General features: G+C 41.6%; 1 long non-coding RNA gene across 1 annotated transcript; it reads right to left on the bottom strand.

Annotated features, from left to right (window-relative positions):
- Positions 1 to 495: 495 nt before the first annotated feature.
- On the bottom strand, positions 496 to 9,559 carry LOC309348367. The gene is made up of 3 exons (XR_014159356.1): positions 8,329 to 9,559; positions 7,903 to 8,008; positions 496 to 1,553 (listed from the first exon to the last, which is right to left on the bottom strand). It is a non-coding gene; the product is annotated as an uncharacterized lncRNA (long non-coding RNA).
- Positions 9,560 to 22,155: the final 12,596 nt, after the last annotated feature.

The raw sequence follows: 22,155 nt of genomic DNA on the forward strand, positions 1-22,155 counted from the left end.
CAGGATTTGACAAATTAGTTTTCAAATAGGTTCTCTCAAAATAAACTGAACTCACCTTCCCTACAGTCCTGCTAGTTGAGTGCTCTTGGGTGACTTAGGAGAATATAGCAGGACCACCCAGTTTTTTTCTCTTTGCCTAGGACTGAGAATGTACATTCAGTTAACTGTTTGGCTTGCAATGGTTTTCAGCAATAAAAATTTTCCTGCCAGGCACGGGCTCACCATCATATTGTTTAACAACCCCAGCTGTCAAATTTTAGCATATGTACTGGAGAGGTGGATAATGTTCTAGGTGTGAGGTCCTGACATAGAGCAATTTCTGGCTACCCACGGGAGTGGTATAAGTGTGTCTTATATTGCTTTGCTATGGCAATGGAAAGTAAGAATATGTACAGGTAGAAGTCAGGCTTTGTATGAAGAAAGTGATAGATTTCTACTACAGTGGGACCAGAGAGGCAAACAGCATTGTAGATGGTCGTCTTCTTCTTATTATTATTTATGGGCATTTATACACTGCTAATACAAAAGTTTCAAAGTGGCCTACAGCATGTTAAAAAACGAAGTAAAATATACATTCAAGACAACATTCCAGGCTGGCACTGCCTCTTATCTTCTTGTCCCCTACTGAAGACCTTCCATTTTCAGCCAGCTATTTATAGTGAAGATGTTTTTTATCCCAGTCTGCATCTGTACTGGACTTGAAATTGTTTTGATATACATTTTTATTGTTGATGTTTTCATTGTTAAATCACCTTGGGGTGCGATTCACGAAAGAAATAAAAGAGAACACGCATCAGCTGTGACTTTGGCATTGTATGCAAGTGCAGCACATGGGGAAAGCATCTTTGAACAGCAACTGCGTTCAGGCTGCTGTATCATCGGTTTTCTTTTTCTTGGGGATTTTAGCTCTCTCGCTTTTTTTTCTTCCCTACCTCAGCACAAATGTTCTTGGGAGCAGAATCTAGATGCAAAACGGTGCATCCTTTGTGCTGATGAGATGTCCATTTCAGTTTATTCATGTGGGAGCAAATTAGGACAAAAATTCTGCTGCCATTGCAGATACATGAGCCATTTATAAAACTGAGCTGGAAGTTCCTGGAATACTGCTGCAAGAAGAGGTGGGCAAACTGTAATTAAGAAGAGATTCACTTGACTAAGTTTGCCTGCTTCATCCCTTTGTTTACATAAATGTGGGGTGATAAAATAACAGGCACCAACCACCTGGATTTCCTCCTCCGCCATTACAAGCACATGTCACTTCCACAAACTAAGTGATCCTTGGCGCACTAATAACCCCATCTCATGATTTATGGGTTGTTGTTTTTAAGGCTTCATTTCTTTTAGTTTCCATTTAAAATGTGGTCACATTTAAATCTGAATGTTTATATTAATAAACTTGAAAGATATCCATCTGTCTTTATTTTCATTGTTTTCAAGCCTCTTTTCTGATGCTCAGGAAGCCTGGCTCATCATACCTGAGTGATTGGATTCAGCAAAGTACATCTTAGTGAGAGGTGAGCCTTATCCTGGCAGGTCTCCACATTGTAGTAGGGCTGTTGCAGGAAAGAAAATCTAGAAAGCAGACCTCGCAGAAAGTAAAACTCGGCACAAATATTAGGCAGAATAGGCCAAATGAGGGTGTGACACTGTTTTAATCCAGTGCCTTTTTACAAAAGCTACCTTGACCCAAAAAAATGAAAGCTGCTCCCAATCTGAAGCAAAAAAAAAAAAAAAAAAAGTGGCAGCAATGCTGCCCCAGGGCTTCTTCAGGGCTAGTGCGAAAATATAAAGCAAAAAAACAACAATGCACTAGTCTTAATGATTCAGCAAACCTCATTCTGCGTTTCTGGTGTTCATTGGAAGTAACATATACTTCTTCATAGTTAATACATAAAACACAGGCGCTTCCAGAATGTCACAGCTTTGGGGTGGGATTCAATCACATTCTGGCAAATTAAGGGTTCGCACAATTAAAGTTGATTGAGCTTCTGCAACAAACCTGCTGTCTTCTCTCCCACCCCACCCCGCAAAACGGACTTCTCAAAAAGTAATGGGAAAATGCACTGGAGAGTGTGGAGTAACATTTGTACAATGAAACAAACTACAGACAAACCGGAATGAATTATTGATAACCACTTTCCTTCCTCCTCCTCCTCCTCCTCCCCAAGCTCTCCTCTCTCCACACACAACTACAGCAAACAGACCTTAACTTTCATGAGTTCATTTCATTGGGAATGGTGTGAAGTGCATGCTCAATTGCTACAGCTGGCAACTGGATAAGCTCCATTGGTTAGAACATGGTGCTGATAACACCAAGGTTGCAGGTCTGATCCCCATATGGAACAGCTGCATCGCAGGGGGTTGGAGTAGATGATCCTCAGGGTCCCTTACAGCTCTACGATTCTATGCTTCTGGTTCATATCATGATGTAAGAAAGTACAAAGTTGACTGCTCATGGATCAGTGTGCTTTAATCTATCATTTCCTTGCTATCCAGAATAATTCCATACCAACCTTGGACCTTAAGCCCCAGTTAGGAATCAAGAAGGTGGAGAGGAAGAGAAAGAATGAAGGGGGAAAGCAGCAGCAGTGTGCCCCAATACGTATTGGGGAAGGGACATGCAGGTGCAGAGAAATGGGAACTGTTGCCCTACCACCTCCAGTATACTTAACCACGAGACTGCTCACCTCATGACATCTCCTGACCCTTTCAGGAAAGCCTGTTTGGTATCATTAAGTGGTGTCTTTTAGCAAAACAATTAGAACACGTTCCTAATATCAAGGCTTAGATAGAAATATATTAAAATATAGCAAAGAAAACTCCTCTCATGTACATGCTACATTTGCTCCTCAGTTGAGCTCATGTTAAACAGTTAAATGGCAGGCAAAATTGAACTATAGCACAGAGCAGCACAAATGAAGAGCAGTTCCTCTGTTGCACTGCTCTCCAGAGTCTCCTTTCTCTCAGCTTAACAGAATAAGCAACACACTCACTTTACAGGAGTCTAATCTGGTTGAAGGAAAAAAACAGGGTGGGGATGACGCTGGAAGCAAGATGTAAACTTGAAAACTCCCTGTACCGAATATCAATAATGTTTCCAACACTGGACTTTATACCCCTGTGCCTTTCTTTCCTACAAAATGAATATTAAATAAACCCTCAAACAGGTAGTTATACTCAGCAGCCAAACTTATCTAATAACTTGAATGTTTCTGTATAGCAACATCCCTGTCCCCAGAGCATATGACTGATGCAAATATTAGCACATTCCCCAAAGAAACAGCCTGTTGCTGATTAAGAGGAAGGAAGCCCCACAAGGGTCCAGCCATTAGTGAACAAATAAGATTTCATCACTTTCTCAGAATAAAGGACAAGCAACAGCAGGAATACAGGCAGAAGACATTGGAAATGAGAAGAATGGGCCATGCTTTTCTTCCAGCACAGTTTCCCTCTAGTTTTGGAGCTCAGCTGAAGAAAACCAACTGGTGGAGGGGTTGGGGGGGGGGGAATGTGGGAGCATAAGCCATGAATGTGGGGAAAGTTTTACACACTTCATTTACTCACTCCTTATGTTGTTGAAGTCAGCATATATATACACACACAAGGTATATGCATGACTGTGGCAGATCCAAGTTTAAACAAAATACCAGTAGGTCCGTCATCACACCATTGTATCTAGTTTGGCCTGAGCAATCAATTACTAATCCGAAACCCATATGGATGACTGACATCCACCCTCACACTTTTCTTCATTAACAGGCTTACTCTAGTTCCAAACTGTGAACAACACATTATTTTATAAATAATTGAATTCCAGATTTGAAGTAGTGCTTTTAAATATATATATACATACGGTATATATATTTTAAAAACCTCATCATGTGCCAGACAAACTGTAAGATTGCTTTTCAGGCTCATCAGACAAAGGTACTTTCATTGATAGGGAACATCAAAGAATGTTACCCTGACAAATATCCACTGACTGTCGCTTTGAGTAAATCATCAGTATGATGATTTGAGATATAGAACTAATATTAGAACTGCTTAGACAAATGGCCACATGTGTTCAATGAATTCATGGAGTGGGGGAGTGGGATTGCAACAACAATTGCCTTTCAGAAAATTGTCAAGGTGATTTATGTAAGTTTTGTGTGGGCATTCCCCCCCCCCCCCGAGTTTCAGAGTAAGTACTGTCCTGTCTCATTTGTGCAAAGCAGATACAGGCAACAAAACGTTTTCGGAGAGCTAGTAAGGAGAGCTGCAGTCAGGGGTGAACAAGTAATTTTAGACTCTAGGCTTAATAGTGCTACTACCCCCACCCCAAAAAAAACTACTCCATTATTACAATTAAAGAACCAAGACCATGAACTAGTTTGAAGTCATGTTGCCATGATGGCAATAGATGCAACAGCGCTAGGGGGAAGAGGACTCTGCACAGCCTCAGTTTAGTTGATATAGCCACTGCTTGCCTATTCAGAGCCATATAGTAGGCTCCAGTGTGACATACAAAACGAGGGACCTGCTGCACCAGACCTGTGGCCCATCAAAGTCCAGCATCCTGTTCTCATGGTGGCCAACCAGAAGTGGATGCCTGTAGGAACCCTGTTCAGTTTTGCCCCTGGCCACCCTAGCTTCAGATCCGAAATCAATGCATTCTCAATAGACAATCATATGGAAAATGAAAAGATTCCATATCGCTATCTGCTTGAAACTGGTAAAGGTAAAGGGACCCCTGACCGTTAGGTCCAGTCGTGGCCGACTCTGGCGTTGTGGCGCTCATCCCGCTTTACTAGCCGAGGGAGCCGGTGTACAGCTTCCAGGTCATGTGGCCAGCATGCCTAAGCCGCTTCTGGCGAACCAGAGCAGTGCACGGAAACGCCATTTACCTTCCTGCCGGACCGGTACCTATTTATCTACTTGCGCTTTGACGTGCTTTCAAACTGCTAGGCTGACAGGAGCAGGGACCAAGCAACGGCAGCTTACCCCATCGCGGGATTCGAACCGCTGACCTTCTGATCGTCAAGCCCTAGGCTCAGTGGTTTAGACCACAGCGCCACCCGCGTCCCTGGAAACTGGTACATGACTGTAAATTAACCTGAACTGTAGACCACTCGTGTGTTTCTTATTAAGAAGAGAATGAATGAGAACGTGGCACTATTAAGAGGAGGGGGGAAATAATTTTTGACCCGGGGAAGTATTTACTGATTTGTTCTCAAATCACTGGAATAGTTTTACTAACATTACAAGAGCAATAACAAAGAAATTGGTGTTGCTCCTGTAGCATGTAAGCCATGGACAGCGACAATAAAACTGCAGCTAATTGGTAGTTACAAAGAAGGACAAAGGCACAAGGTGGCTGGCTTTTTATTACCGTATCATTCTTTGTGTGCTATTTGAGGAAGCCCTTGTAAACTGGAACCCCTGGGCCTGTTTTACCATCTGTCCCCTCCTCTACTGGGCAGGGATCCTGAACAGTCATTGTATAGGGAGAATTCAGCAATGCTCTGTTGCCCTAAACAAATATTGCAGAAAGGGGTGGGGGTGGGGAATGTACCAACAGGCCTGCTTTTTACAGAGCACCTGTTATCACTGGAGAACCCTTATCGATAAAAGACAAATAGAACCATCTGCACCTAAGCCTAGACAGTAAATCAAACATCCCCTGCAATTAAATGGATCACATGGTGAGATAACCCTTGTAGACTTCCTTCATAAACAAACCTTAAAACAGGAGTCACCACAGAGAGGGTAAATAATATAAAACATCTCCGAGCCTTCCGTACACATATATACCTTTTCAAAATGCCTGTTGAAACACTTGTCTATATCCTGCCATGGTCTTTAATGACCTTGGTAAAAGCTGGGTTGGGGGGGCTATGTATGTCACACGTTATCCTTAGCTCATTGGAAGAAGAGAATAAAAGTGTAATAAATTAATGGTATCTATGCCTTCACAATTTTCTATTTGGAGGAGAAAATATCTTCTGAAAATCCACACAATAAATAAGGCTGGAATCCAAGATGCATTTGAAAGGGATTAGGAAATACCGTATTTTTTGCTCTATAAGACTCACTTTTTCCCTCCTAAAAAGTAAGGGAAAATATTTGTGCGTCTTATGGTGTGAATGCAGGCTGTGCAGCTATCACAGAAGCCAGAACAGCAAGAGGGATCGCTGCTTTTGCTGCACAGCGATCCCTCTTGTTGTTCTGGTTTCTGAGATTCAGAATTTTTTTTTCTTGTTTTCCTCCTCCAAAAACTAGGTGCATCTTATGGTCTGGTGCGTCTTATAGAGCGAAAAATATGGTAAGTACCATTGAATTCAGTGAGAATTAGGGTACTTTATATAGGGGCTGAATATTGGAAATGGTTCAGATGTTGCCAACAAGAAATTAGCAACAGGTTATTATTTTTAACTACCTTTACTATTATGAAATTTATATACCACTTAATGCCAAAGTAGATGTCTAAGCAGTTTAGAAGTCTACAGCACATATCAAATATACACACATTCACACAAACAAACTTAACCTGCTGGATTTTCTGCAGAAAAGAGAAATCTGGATTAAAGGGGAGAATATGGGCTGGCCTTTTAATGTTAATGATGTAATGCAGATGCTGTGAAATGCTTTTATGCATAAGCAGTGCCAATCCCACAATAAACTCCTACCTGAAAGCATCATTACTTCTGAATAAACATGCACAAGACTGAACTGTAAATCCCAGATTGGCCAAATGTGACCAGGACAATCTTGAAATTGCTTTAAGAAGACATGTTTTAATGTTTCTCTTTCTGCTTCTTTCTCGCCCGCTACCTTCTCACATACATACTGTTATGTATTGAAGTGCTCATCCTGGCTACCAGGGGTATTGTGTATATACTTTTCACTCAGGTCCACGTCAGTTAATTTAGGCAGGAAACCCTGGGTTGTTGTTGTTATTATAATGTTGACAGTCAGCTGACTATAAAAGCAGGCCAGCTGAGCTGTTCAGTTCAGTTCAGTTCAGTTCAGTTCAGTTCCAGCTAACTTATAAAGAACTACCTGGAGAAATCTCTGTGTCGTCTGCTTTGTCAACCCACTACTTAATACATACATACATTCACTTGCTACAACTTTGGGCAGAAGCATTCAAACATCTGACTGGCTTACAAATGTTATGGTTACTTGCAAATTACCGGTAATGTGTGAACTGATTCCATTTAAAAGTATTGAACTGGAAATTGGCTGAAGCACTATATGTGGTATTAGTCTATGGTAATTCCTTCACAAATGTCACCTTTTGATATTATAGCCATGCATGAATGTTTACAATATACTGTATAAAAAAAAATGCTTAACATAGTAACAAAGAATGACCCCCCAAAGAATAATCCAACAAAGAAACTGGTTTGACCACTTCAGCAGTTCCTTCTACAAAATAACACAGTTTTACAGATAGCATACCACAAGCTTGGATGGGATCCAAAAATGGCATCCAAACCAATGCACAAATCCTGCAAATCCTTGGATAAAACTTTTCTTATTTTATATTGGATTCTCAGGCCTGTTTTTCTTTATGTAAATTTTGGAATGGTCCGTGCAGCATATAAACATACTTGGCAGAGACCAAGTTACTGAGATGCAACAGAGAAATATAACCCATTCCTTGTTTATTGTTTGCATCACCGCTCCTAGTTAATGATAATACAACCATGCTGTTCAATATTTTTCTCCTATTAATCTGGTTGCCTCTAGCTTGCCATTAGGATTACTTATTAATAAGCATCTCAGATACCACAGAGAAGAACTTGAAAAACTTGCTAGAAGTGATGCAACCTTGGAAAGTATTGCAAGGCATGCCAGTTCAAACCCTCTGGGACTCAAAATTACTCCCACAGAGCTTGGTGGATATAGGAAACCTACCGTAACTCCTTACATCTCTGTCCTCAGACGAAAGCAAAGCAAGAAAGCAATCTCCTCTGACTGTCTACCCAGCCCCTGAAAAGGTTAATACTCTTCATCTGCAGAACTGCATTCAAAAACATAAAATAATACCCATTACAGCATCACTTGCGTGCTAATTGGCAAGACACACACAGCGATTTGATTGAACGTGTAGAATAATACTGATGTATATCATTCCCAAATTACCATTAGAGATTTGCAGACTTCTGCACCCATAAAACATTCACAAAAGTGTCACTGATTCAAATCAGTGTGGTTTCTGAAAAAGCCTGATAACAGTTAACATAAAGTACACTATTCTACAGCACCTCTTTTCATAGCTGATAGGGTTTTAACAGGATGCAGTTAAACAGAGTGACAAGAAGAGTGCCAGATTTTGCTGACCTTGTTTAGGTGGCTAGCTCCAACCTACGTGAACCCTGATGCCAATCAGCTTCAAGAAGTCCTCAAAACTTATTTTTCTTTCCAGTCTGAATTCCTGGTGTTTTCATAAAGCTCCTGTGAAATATGTGAAATGATCACTTCCGATTATAGTTTAGTAAAACAATCAGAATTTTGTCATGTAACTGAGAACTGGGAGAAAGTGGGGGCAGAACGAGTGCGGAAATTAAAGATGGTACAACTTAAGAGGAAACGGTTGAATTTGAATCCAAATACAAATACTGAGCCTTGTGGATACAATTCAGATGTTGGGTTTTGAATACCAAATTAACCTCACAAAACCTGAAGCTGAACATTTATGTTAAATTCATATTAAAATGTTAAGCTTCACTTGGTTTCTGGGCCTGTTTGTAAAACATTGCCTTGTTCTGTTTATATTCACAATTTGCAAAACTACATTAAAAAAAACAAGTTTGTTAAATCAGTTTCTACTAGAAAGAAAGAGAAATTATAATGTTGCTAGGCAGTCCTGCCAAGACAAACTTTGTTCCCAATCTCAAAGAAGACAATGAAGCATTTCATTTAAATACACATGCAGTACCTTGAATCTGACACATACTGAAAACATTAAACACACATTGCACCACAATTTGACTTTTTTAAAAATAGAGTCCAACTTGCAAAATATACATTTTTCTGTGTCCAATTTTGTCATTGTAGCATATTCATAAATTATTTCATGGTTGGTGTATCGGCCGATCTCCTATACTGAAATTAGTTTTGATAATGAACTCTGACTAACATGACAATGTATGACATCATCTCATTCAGCCTTCACAAAGTTGGTGCCCTCCAGATGTTTTCAACTACATCTTCCATCAGTCCTCAACAACAAAGGCTGTTTTAGATCCCCCTCCCCATAAGTATATTTAAGAACAACAAATCGCTCAAAACCAACAAATGGTCCAACTTTAAATCCAAACCAGGGGTTCATATTGCCTTCCATAGCATGTACTGTCCTCCTGGTAGACTAGCTGCGGCCCCTCCTAGACAGAGATAGCCTGGTCGTAGCAGGCATGTAGCAGTAAAAGCACTTTTGCTGGCTGGGAGGAGAATACCTACATTCACCTCCCAGTGCTTTCTGCTACAAATGGAGAAGAGCAGCCTGTTGCAGAAACCAGGAGGCTTGAGCAGCTAGTTCCACCCGTAAAGAACAAGAGTAAGAAATTTGCCACAGCTGTAGTTGCTTTCCAAGGGTGGGAAAGAGGGTCTTTCTCTTTCAGCCACCTGTGGGACCTCACTAGGTGGGATTGCCCTTTAGATCACCCCTTTGAGGTGTGATGAGGGCAAAGGCACTTCCCTGGGTGACTGTTGAGAGCCTTGAGAGGTGAGGAGGGAACAGGGACGTAAATTAACCTAGCTTTTAAGTGAGGAATGTGATGAGAACATGAATGCAGCTCACCAGTGTATATCCAGTGTATTCATAGCAAGTATTTAGCAATTTTGCTATTTTATATTATTCTGATGGATTGATTGGTTGTATTGATTGTACTTTTATTGTATATGTTTCCTTTGCATTAATATTCTGGGAGCCTTTGTTCCAGAGAGTGGTGTATAAATAAAGCGTAACATAAAACGAAGTGATCCGTGATCTGATAACATCCTGTTTGGAGTTCTGTAATGCACTTTATATGGGGCAACCTTTGTAGGTGGCTGGAGATGAGGCCTTCTGATTTGTGGAGTCGTGATTCTAGACCTTTTTCATTTCCCCAGGCATTTAAAGATTTTTTGGACCGATTGAGAGTATAGTTCTGGTTTTATGACAGCCTCAATTTTTGCTTATTTCAATATTTTATGGAATGAGACCTTATTGTATTTAAACTTGAATGCTACTCTGAGCTACTCTGTAGCTGAATTATTAAATTTCTGCAATCAGTCAGTATAATGAAAAGACAGTGTGTCCCAAAGTATGGAGATTCCTCCTAAAATGTAAGGATTTGTTTGTCTAAAGTAGCCAGTCTGTTTCTGGGCTCAGCTGAAAATGCTGCTGTTATTATGATTGATTAACTGATGTTAATGTGAAAATTAATAAGATATACTCCAGAACCAGCACTAAAGCGAATTTCACAACTATTCAGGGCTCCAGAGAGCCCGGCTTAAGAATCCCCATTTTCTGTTCTGTCTCATATACAATGCAGCTATTCTTTCCTGCTCCCTGCAGAGAGTCTTTGATCTACCCTATGACATTTCATGCACAGCCCACAAAGTTCCCTTCAGTTAAGGAATATTACTCCCTCTTGTCCCCCGCCCCACTGCTGCACACCCTATTATGGCAACAGAGGACACACTGAACATGCTCAGTGACCCCTGATACCATCCCCGTGAGCCTAATTAATTACCATTTATGTGGGCCAGCTAGAGCACCTAGAAAATTAAATGGCCTTTGAAATTAAAACATGCACTGCTGATGAGCAATTAACACAGTGTGGAAAATAAAAGTAGTACAAGAGCACACCTAAACTAAAATTGCAGGACATTGAATCTGCTTAATCAGATTCAATAAATGTACAAGAGAAAACAAGGAGTGGATCCTCTTTCTGAGGAATTCTAAGACTAGTAGTGTCAACAATATTAAAGCAGCCCAAATGGTCTGTGACATCTTACAGCTGACAACATGCAAACCAGTTTTGGTGCCCTTCAAAGCCTCCCTGTCTTGTTTATTCAGTGGGGGCTGCAACACTAGGTAATCCCATTAAGTTTCAGCTGCTACACTATTCACAGTGATTTACTATCACACAGCAGTGGGGTTGTTTTAAAACAAGTTAAACCCAAATTTAAACTTGGGACTTGGCACTGGACCCAGTTTGTGTCACACAGCCCAAAAGGGTGGGGTGGGGGAGCCAAGTTGCTTATAAAAGATGGATTCATTTCATTTGTCCTCTGAGCCAAACAGTCTCAATTCCTTAGGCCTTGTGGTAATAGAACAGCATGGAATATGTTTTGCTCCAGCTAACCAGCCCTGAAACAAAAATCAGAAGCAATTTTGCATGTATCTTGCCAACATCTGAAAGCCAAAAACAGGGTAGATTTATAGACTTATCCTACCATCTGCTGTGCAAGGAAAAAGCAGAGGTCGTTTTCACAAGGAAGGATAGAACCCATTTTAGTCTGAGATGTGTCACTCCCGCTTTGTCTTTCATTAGCAAAATTAAGAAGAGAGTCACTTTTAAAATCAGATGTACATTGTAATCAAATCCTCCCCAACCCAACCCACATCTGAATTACAAAAGCAGGAAGTGCAAAAAACAAAACAAATTCCTTCCAGTAGCACCTTAAAGACCAACTAAGTCAGTTCTTGGTATGAGCTTTCGTGTGCATGCACACTTCTTCAGATACACTGAAACAGAAGTTTCCAGACCCTTCTATATAGTGAGAAGGTGGGGAGGGGTATTACTCAGAAGGGTGGTGGGAATGGGTGATTGGCAGATAGCTGTGATGAGCCTGTTGACGACTCTTAACGACTGCAATAGGTCTTACAGGAAAAAGCAAGGGGTGAAAAGGTGAAAAATGGCTTTGTCATGTATAATGAGATAAGAATCCAAGGTCTTTGTTCAGACCAGGTTTCTCCATGGTTTTGAGTTTGGTGATAAGTTGTAATTCAGCAGCTTCTCTTTCCAGTCTATTTCTGAAATTCCTTTGTAGTAAAACAGCTACTTTGAGATCTTGTATAGAATGTCCTGGGAGATTGAAATGTTCTCCTACTGGTTTCTCTGTCTTGTGATTCCTGATGTCTGATTTATGTCCGTTTATTCTTTATGTCCGTAAAGGCACATTTAGCATTTAACTTCACACATAGTTTGGCCCTCAATGTCAATACAGTGGACGCTCAGGTTGAGAACGTGATCCGTGCGGGAGGCACTTTTGCAACCCGCAGCGTTCGCAACCCACAGCGCCGCATCTGCGCACACGCGGTTTGCAATTCGGCGCTTCTGCGCATGCGCCGAAACCCGGAAGTAACCAGTTCCAGTACTTCCAGGTTCAGCGCAGTGAGCAACCAGAAAACATGCAACCTGAAGGGTCTGTAACCCGAGGTATGACTGTATAAAGGAAAAGCAGCAAGACCAGTAACTTGGCTTGCTAGCATTATTCTTGCAGACAAGAAGTTGGAGGGGCAGGGACTTACCCACTTTTCACTTTGGATATCTGGCTAAACTGGTAATGTCTTTTTAAAAAGTAAGATTTCCTTTAAGCAGGGGTTGTTCAACAAGAGCAATGTAATTCTCTTTCCCACCTTCATTATGCACTCGAGCTTTTAACGCCAGGAAATGAATTGCTAATGCCCCTCATAAATCTCACACTGCCCAAATACTCCAGGTGACCCCCGGGACAAGCGATTCCTTTACTTCCTCACGCTTCTCATGTCTGTCTGCCTCAGCTTCTCTTCCACCTTCAGGCTTGAGAAATTTTCTGTGAAAAGGAATGGTAGCACATAGTTCCCCAGTTCTCTCAAGAAAGGATTAGAGAGCCTACAAAAGTTAAAGTTAGGCTGCAATGCTGTCCCCTGGCTTATCTGGAAGAAGTCTTCATAGGAAAGAGTGGGACTGATGTGTAAGGAAACAAGGATAGGTGGTAAGGGTATGCTTGCTTCCAGATCTGAAGGATGCTTAGTTCTTTCAGATCAAACAAGTGGCCCTCAGGAAGAACTCAATAAATTGTAAAAGGTGCCCATCATTAAAGTATTTCTATTCTGTGCATACAGGATTGCAAACCTAACTAGTCTCCCCACTACAAAACTGGTGACAATGGGCCTTGTGAACAAGACTGTAACAAGCACATGTGTTTACTTCCTAGAATTCAGTAAGATCTAGATTTAGGAGGGATGTGCAAGGAGGGGTGTTCATCAGAAAATGTATGAAAGAAAGGGAATCAAGTGGGAAAACCAGAAGAAGAAGAAAATAAATGGTCAGGGTCTTCAGGGTCAGGAGGAGAGAGGAGCAGGTGGTGGAGCAAATCAGGGAGGTTTGATGAACTGAGTGGCTTGTCCCTAACAATGGAGGGAGAACCTAATCTTACACTTGGATCTGTACACATATGGACTTACAATAACAAATAAGTGCCACAATGGAAATCAATCCATCAGTGCCATCTAACAGGGTGGACAGGAAGGAAAAGAACCAGACTGCAAGTTTGCCTTCCTTCTCGTAAAGAAAAGAAAAGAAAAGAAAAGAAAAGAGAACTCAGATAAAAGTAAATCTGTTTGCATGTATCCATTTCAGTACTTTTTTACTTTTTTTGCATCTGATGGCCTTTTCACTATAATTTCTTGCTTTAATCAGTCTCACTAATAGCACCATTAGGAAGTCTCAATGGACAATAAAAACCACCAGCTTTTTTCTGGAATGAATCCTGCTTGTTTACCATTTCTTTTCTTCTTTTTAAAGTAAATTTTTAAATTAGTTTTTCAACATACTCCCAATAATAGCCAAATTATAACAACAATTAATTCCCAAAATATACTATTATCAAAGTGCCAATCAACTTCCAATTAATACATTTTAGTTAAAGTGGCTCCCCACATGGTGGATTGGGTGCATTTCCAATCTTATATCACTGTGTTCCATAATCTTTAATTAATGTCAGTTACATTTCAGTTATAATAATAATCCCTTAGTCAACAGCTACATAATTATTTCCATTCATGATGTTACAATATATAAATGTATAAAGCTTCAAATGAGAAACTCAAACTATTATCTTTATTTTGTCCTGCATGTGAAAACTGTTATATCCATGGAGATTCCTTCTGTCCATATATGGTGTTGTCAGCTGTTGTTTTCTCCCATCGTGGTTTGGGGTGGAAGCCACAGAACTGAATCTTGAAGTTTCTCAGAGGTCTTATCCATGTGTCGGTAAACTAAGGCCTGGGGGCCAGATCCAGCCCACAGACGGTCCAGGAATCGCTGCGTGGATTGGCGTGGGGATTCTGTTTGTTTGGGCTGTGCCATATTTTTTTTCTGTACCATTTCAATTCCCCCCCCCCCACACACACAATGTGGTGGTGCCTCCTCCCTCCCTCCTCCTGGCTTTCCCCCGCCCTGCCTAGAGGAGGAAGGGGGTGGGTTTTGTTGAGCCACAGTTGGCTGAGCGCCATTTTAAGCTGCCCCTCTCCAGAGCCAGCCCTTTCGTGCCGCTCATCATCCTGCCGCCGCTGCCAGCCCCTGCTGCTCGCAACACACAGGGGCTCGTCCAGTGCTTTGGAGAAGGGAGGGGAGAGTCGGGGGATTTTATTTCTCTTCAAAATATAGTCTGACACCCCCCCAAGGTCTGAGGGACAGTGAACTGGCCCCCTGCGAACAAAGTTTGCTGACCCCTGGTCTTATCTCTCCGTTCCTTGCTTTAATGTTTCAGAACAGGTGACAGAGTGCTAGAAACCATTCTGTCTCACTAGTAAAAACATGTCGCAGATCTTCGCCATTTCCCCCTCAGCCTAGGAAAAGATGGGCAGATGTAATACTCCTTTCCAACTCCCAGAATCTCTGCAACATTCTTATCACAGCCCCCAAATTCTTTTCCTTCCAGCAAGAGATTTATGGCCCATTTAACTTTATCTCAGATTACATTCAGTCAGTAGCATATACAAATCTCAGTCTCTTTTTTCTTGTCTGTTGTTTTTAAATGGAGGTGAGGGGAATTACTCTGCCTTTCCAACACAGCCATACTTGAGCTTCCCCTCCCCCTCCTTTCTTCATTTCAGATCACATGCAGTTTAGCTTAGCTCTGAGGAGTTTTATCCATAACCAGCACCTGGTGTGAAGTCTGGAGCCAGAGTCAGGAATGTAGCAGGGGATGAGCCAGGAAGATTTCCCACACTAGAGACTGATGAGTTCAAAAGGGTGGTATGAACCTGCCAAAGGTCAGTTGGAGACTTATATAGCTAGCTGTTCTGCTACTAGATTATGTGTTAGATTAATGTTTGCAGGCAGGTTTTTCTCTTCTCCCAATCAGACCCAGGTAGACCCAGGTAGGCCATTTCTACTGAGTAGACCCCTGACAAGAGAGACATCTGGCAGCGAAACAGGCACTTCTCTGGCAACTCTTGGCTTCCTCTAGGGTCCATTGCTGTCTTTACTCTTGACGTCTGCAAGAAGATGGGGGAGAATTGGGGATCAAGACAGTGTTCAGGATGGGGGAGGGCTTGGAGACCCCAGGCAAGGCACTCCAGAGATGGGTCACTTCAGGCTACTACTGTGAGTTCCTTCTGGTCTTCTATAGGATTGGGGTTCTCTGTAGGTCCTTAAGCTTTTTTCATCAGAAGAGGTCTCTCCATGGTCTGGGTTAGACTGAATCCTGACAAATTTTATCCCTCTGCCTTCTATTTTAAATTGATTTGCCTCTGTGGTTTTACTTATTTGCTCTTGGCTTTGGCTTAACTGTTATGATCTTATTGTACTGTTTTTATTTGTTGCTTACATTGCCTTTTTATTCTAATGGTGTGCTTTTTTATGTTGTCAGCCCCCAGAGAACTTTCGTTATAGTGTGGCATATAAATCAGGCATATAAATCAGGTTTTTCTTAGGAAATACATTATTTGTTACCCTTTTCTTTAAATGTAGATTACTAACAAATGTGTGACATGCCCGGTATCAATCTACTCTATTATGGACTCGGATTGGGCCTCTGCCTCTCTCTAAATTTACCTCACAGCTCAAGCCCAGATTGAATATTAGAAAGCAGCAGAAAAATTTCAGTCTTGTACTGTTCTGATGAATCAACTAAATTATGCTTTGAGCCTATGGTAAGCCATGCCTGGGCTGACAGTAATGGATAATGGAGAGAAGTCTCACTGGTTATGATAAGTCAGCACAGGTTGACTGAAAAAACAATGCTGCCATGTGCTCTAAAGGTTGTATGAAATTAGTCAGGCAATATTAAATGTTGAAGCTGTAACTAAGTCTAGATGAATGTGAATAGGCCAGAAGAATCAAATGACCAACAAGTCAGTCAACATCCATGTAAAAAGTCTACTCTGTGTTGTTAGCCGCCCTGAGCCCGGCTTCGGCTGGGGAGGGCGGGATATAAATAAAATTTATTATTATTATTATTATTACTCATGCTGACTATGCGAAGTAGTCCACTGGGCAAAAGGATACAAGTGAATCAGAACTCCACACCTGTTCCGATCAACTACCTGTGTTCCTATGGCAAAACTCTGAGTTTCAATATACCATCTGAAAAACAACACACTAATCCCATTTAGAAGTTATCCTTGGGTATCTGTGATCAAGTGCAATGTAGAGTTCCATAAATCCTTGGCTATTAATATAGCAGCTGAAGCTACATAAAGAGAAGAGCCATTATTGTTTGGATATACAAATGAAAGAGCTGTTTCGGCCGAACTCAGGTGTTTGAACAAGTAGTTGCCAATTAAAGTAATTCAAACAAATCTCTTGTTCCTTTAGGAAAGAGCAGCAGAAGGGCACATGCAAAAGAATTCTGTGTAGGCACCATCACATCAAATAAGAAGAGCTGTAGAGTAACCGAAGAAGCTAAATAGCAGAGCTATAAAAAAACACAAGCAAGGAGTCACTAGTATATTTGCAAATTTTTAGCAAACAGTAATATAAATGATAAAGTTGATTGATAAAGTTCACTAAGCAATTAAACAAGACCCTTTTCATATCAAAGTCATTTTAGCTAACCAAACTGAAGAAGGAATCATCTCCCATTTTTCCCACATCAGATACATTTCTTTGATGCTGTATTCAAACTTCTTCTCAAGCCAAATGGGTGTTTAGCATGGTCAGTATGAAAAGCGTTATCCCCAGTGGGAATGGGATGTCTGAATTAAGTCTTTCCACACTTGAAACAATGGCAATAATGTGATTGGTAGGACGCGGGTGGTGCTGTGGGTTAAACCACAGAGCCTAGGACTTCCCAATCAGAAGGTCGGTGGTTCGAATCCCTGTGATGGGGTGAGCTCCTGTTGCTCGATCCCTGCTCCTGCCCACCTAGCAGTTCGAAAGCACATCAAAGTGCAAGCAGATAAATAGGTACTGCTCCGGCAGGAAGGTAAACGGCGTTTCCGTGCGCTGCTCTGGTTCGCCAGAAGCGGCTTAGTCATACTGGCCGCATGACCTGGAAGCTGTACACCGGCTCCCTCAGCCAATAAAGTGAGATGAGCGCCGCAATCCCAGAGTCAGTCACGACTGGACCTAATGGTCAGGGGCCCCTTTACCTTTAAGACAGATGTGGTGCAAGAGCCTGTGTGATGTAGCAGTTAGAGTAGGATAGGGAAGTAGGTTCAAATATTCACTCAGCCATGAAATTCATTGGGTGACCTTGGGACAGTGATGTTCTCTCAGGAAAATCTATGCTGAGGTAGCCTGAGTGATGCTCTTCAGATCTTTTGGACTCTCATCAGCATCTGCAAGGATGGCCAATGTTCAGAAATTATGGGACTTGGAACCCAAAACTTCTGATTAGCATTACATTGACCATCCCTGACCTACATCACTGGGCAGTTGTGAGGCAAAGAAGCTTGTATTCTGTCCTGGAAGGGCATGATACAGATGTAATAGTACCTGAATACTATCAGCTTGAAATTCACAAGGCATATCCTGTCAGAATAGCCCATTTGATTTACCGTTCTGTGCTGTAGGGATGTAAAACATGTGACCTTCTATATTTTGTTTTGGACTCCAGTTCCCTCCAGCATCAGCCAAGATGACTAACGATCAGGAGCATGGGTAGGCAAACTAAAGCCTGGATACTGGATCTGGCCCAATCGCCTTCTAAATCTGGCCCGCGCATGGTCCGGGAATCAGCGTGATGTTACATGAGTAGAATGTGTCCTTTTATTTAAAATGCATCTCTGGGTTATTTGTGGGGCATAGGAATTTGTTCATCCCCCCCCCAAAAAAAAATATTGTCCAGCCCCCCACAAGGTCTGAGGGACAGTGGACCAGCCCCCTGCTGAAAAAGTTTACTGACCAGGAGCAACAGGAGTTGTAGTCTAACATCTGAAAGGTTCCACATCCCTTGCCATACACAAAGCTCCTGCTTGTCTCTGATATTTCCCTTCCCTTTCTGTAAAACAAAACTGTTTTAAGTCTCCCCGCCCCAGCTACCATTTTCTGACAGGAAGTAGAGCCATATCATCTTTCTGCATTACATTTAACTGTGATTCAGCAGCCAGTTGGGACTTGCCAACTTAATCCAGCCCTAAGAATATACTACAGGGCACTATAGGGCAAAGGAGGACACTGATTTGCAAAAAAATGTACACATGCTAATTTATATCTGGAGATGTGTGGTGATGGTTTTAACTATAATTTAAATAGAAATACTACATATCACCAGAGCAGGGAAGACTGTGACTAACTAGGTGGACAATGTGCCTGCTCTTCAGGTACTGTTGACTTTGGTACTTTTGCTCTCCCTTCTCAGGGTTTTTTTATCTTTAAACCAAACTTGGATTGGATAGTCATTCAAACAGATGGTTCTCCTCTGCAAAATAAGACACTTTGCCACCCTAGTTTCTGGCCAAACATCCACAAACAAGAATTGTCACAACACCACATTGAATTCAAGAAACATTTTGGAACTGTGAAATAAAGGACAGTTTATGTTGGGCTTATCCAGATTTGAGCATTATTTATCTATTAATCCACTTTTCACCCATTTGAATTAGACCAGAATAGCGCGCGCGCACACACACACACACGAATTTGTATAGGTCTTTCCTGTTCATACCAGTAGGTGTTCCCTTTTGTGTTTGTCCTCACTTTCTAATCTGTGGGTTCTATTATGCTCATCAAGTACTGACAGGGCATGCAAACAGATAGCTGCATGCACACCTTGTTGTTGTTTAAAAAAATCCCCACCCAGGAAGTGTGCAAAATCATAGTTAGGCAATTATAATTTTTCAGCACACAGTTTTTAATATGGGTTGCTTGTGCAGTTTTCTAGTTTTGTGCAAATCAGAGGGATCAAAAGAAAATATGTAAAAGGCTTTGCTCTGGTCAGGAGCGTGCCAAAACAGTTAAAAGCATGGCCAGAAAAGAAATGAAAGCATTGAGGCAGTGGACATGGAAAGAGGAGTAGCAGAAAGTGATGATTGTTCCACCCATCCCAAAACACTAAAACAAATTGTCTGCTACCCAAAGTGGAGCAGATTGGAACCTGATTTCCCACAGTTTATCAGATTATCCTCATATCAGTAAACCTGAATTTACAGCAGGAAAGCACTGAGATTCATGGCTGAGGATAATGTCATGTGGACTGTGCAAATTAAATGGGAACGCAAACAGCTGCAAACACACAGTAAACTCGGGTGTGGACAAGTCCATTCTGTGAAAATGTTCTTACACACAAGGAATAAAAAATGAAGGCACCAGTTATATTCTATGGATATTACATGTTCAGCTCTTCAGAACACAAGCCCCCTCAAGCAAGCTCATTTCTCCTTAACGGGGTGCAAGCTTACAACTTTCAAGCAGATCTTTTAATTGCAGTACAGCTTTAGCTGAGTTATAGCAATGGAACATTTAAAAAAAAAATCAGCAAGTAAGGCAGAATGACTTTGGAAGCACAAGTAAGAGATGCATGGATGAATCTGTGCATTAAACATTCCTCTTCTCCCCCCCCCCCCAGCAAAAGAATCTGGGTTACCAAAAAAAAAAAAACAACAGAAAAGGAAAGGGAGCTAATGTAGGAGGGGGGAGAGAGATGGGAAGCTTAACTTTTATTTATTTTTGTGTGATCATTTAGATTACGGTGGGGAGTGGGGGGTGGGGGAAGTATTAATGTATAATCTTTTCCCTGTGCTATACAACACTGCCTGCTTTTAATTTGGTATTAAATTGAAACACTCATTTTGAGTGGCTTTGAACGGCAGCCAAAGCCTCTGCTTGCATTGTGTTGGCAGCTGGGTAGCCTTCTCAGCCTTTTATTCCCCCCTCCCTCCTCTCCTTCTTCATCTACCATGCCTTTTTCAGACCACTGAATGCACTTGTCACAATTCCAGGGTTTTAAGCTTTGCCTTGTCTTCAAGTTGACATACCAACTGACTGACAACACAGGTGAATTGGAGGGCTGCCCTGACTGCTGAAGTTTGCACACTCTTTATACAAATGCCACACTAATTCCTAACAAAATGCCAAAGCCATGAACATCTTGGCTCAGTTGTCAAGGCGGCACAAGAAGTAGAAAACCTGAAATGTAAATAGCAGAGGCACATTTGGGGTAGGGGGAACCCTGGCTTTAGTCGTTCGCTATCTTGACAGGTTTTTGGAAGCTTTCGTGCAAGTTCACATGAGGGGAAGGCACCCCAAAGAGGGATACGGTACAGGCCAAACTCTGTTGGAAGAAGCAAACATCCACTTCAATTAGCTGGTCATTCCCTTTTTATTGTATTATAAACTTTCTCTGTAGGCTACTCACAAAACAGTTGAGGTAGAGGCTTGTGGGGGGGGGGCTGCCTTTATTTTAGACCATCAAAACACAAAGTTTTGTGAAGCTAAAGAATTCATCGCAGCTTCGACCCTTTCTCTTAATTATTAGCATTCACAAAACAGCGAGGGTGTGTGGGGGGGGGAAGTGGCCTCTTTTCAACTGGGCTGTGAAGGGAGCTCTGCTTATCACAACAGGTGCACAGGCCACTCACAAAACCAGAAGCAGCCCAACATTGAAATGCTAAGAAATTACTTGTTCTCTTTGTCAGCTGCTCACACAAGCAGTGTAAAGCCTACTTGGAAGGAGATATTGTGTCCTTGTAAAGGACAGAAGGTGGGAGGGGTGTGTGAAAGGTTACGATTGAAAAGGGGTGGTGAAGGCTAGAGGGAAGGGAGGAGAAGATGACAGGCAAAACTCAGCAGGCTGTTTTCAGAGGACATTTGAAATACAAAATAGGGAAGATGGTAGATTAAAATCGGGCTGGGCTGGTGCAGGAATATTTGAGCTTCCAAGCAATACCAGATTCTGGTTAGCCTGATGTAGGGTGCTGCATATTCCTATACCAACAGATAGTCTCCTAATTAAAGGTAACATCTTTCCTAATTTTGTATACAGTACCTTCTTGCAAAACTACAACAGCAGCTGTCTATTGCAAAAAGAAATGGGAAGATCTTCTCTTTTAAAAAATGCACACCAGTGTGTACAAGATCAGAAGGTTAATGATTTTATAGGGTATCAACCCATTGGCTGCTTTAAATTGCCAATTAAACACTGATGAAGTTCCAAAATTCAGCTACAATATCTACATAGGAAAAAACACACTAGTTGAGGTCTCTCTCAAATAACCACCTCTTCATACAGGATATGTGTACTTCAACCCACATACAGCAAGCATACCCTCCAACATTTCTCTGATGAAAATAGGCACGTCCCATTCCATAATGACAATTTTACTATTTATACCCCACCCATCTGACTGGGTTGCCCCAGCCACTCTGGGCAGCTTCCAACATATATTGAAAAATAATAAAAGGTTTTTTTAAAACTTCCCCATATAGGATTGTCTTCAGACGGCTTGGGGGGGGTACCTCCATACCCTCCAACATTTCGCCAATGAAAATAGGGCCATCCTAAGGAAAAGCAGGACATTCTGGGATTAAATCAGAAACTGGGATGGCTTCTCTAAATCAGGGATGTCCCTGGAAAAAAACGGGGCACTTGGAGGGTCTGATACAGCCGGTTAACAAGGAATAGCTGCTCTGCCTACGACAAGCAAATGCAAGGAATAGCCTACGACAAGCAAATGCAAGTGAATGCCGCAGACTTTTAATAGATGAGGATATTATAATAGAGAGAGTTGAATTGCATGGCACAAGG

This window comes from Podarcis erhardii (assembly GCF_964252035.2).
Source record: "Podarcis erhardii genome assembly, chromosome: 8".
In the NCBI taxonomy this organism is placed as follows: Eukaryota; Metazoa; Chordata; class Lepidosauria; order Squamata; family Lacertidae; genus Podarcis; species Podarcis erhardii.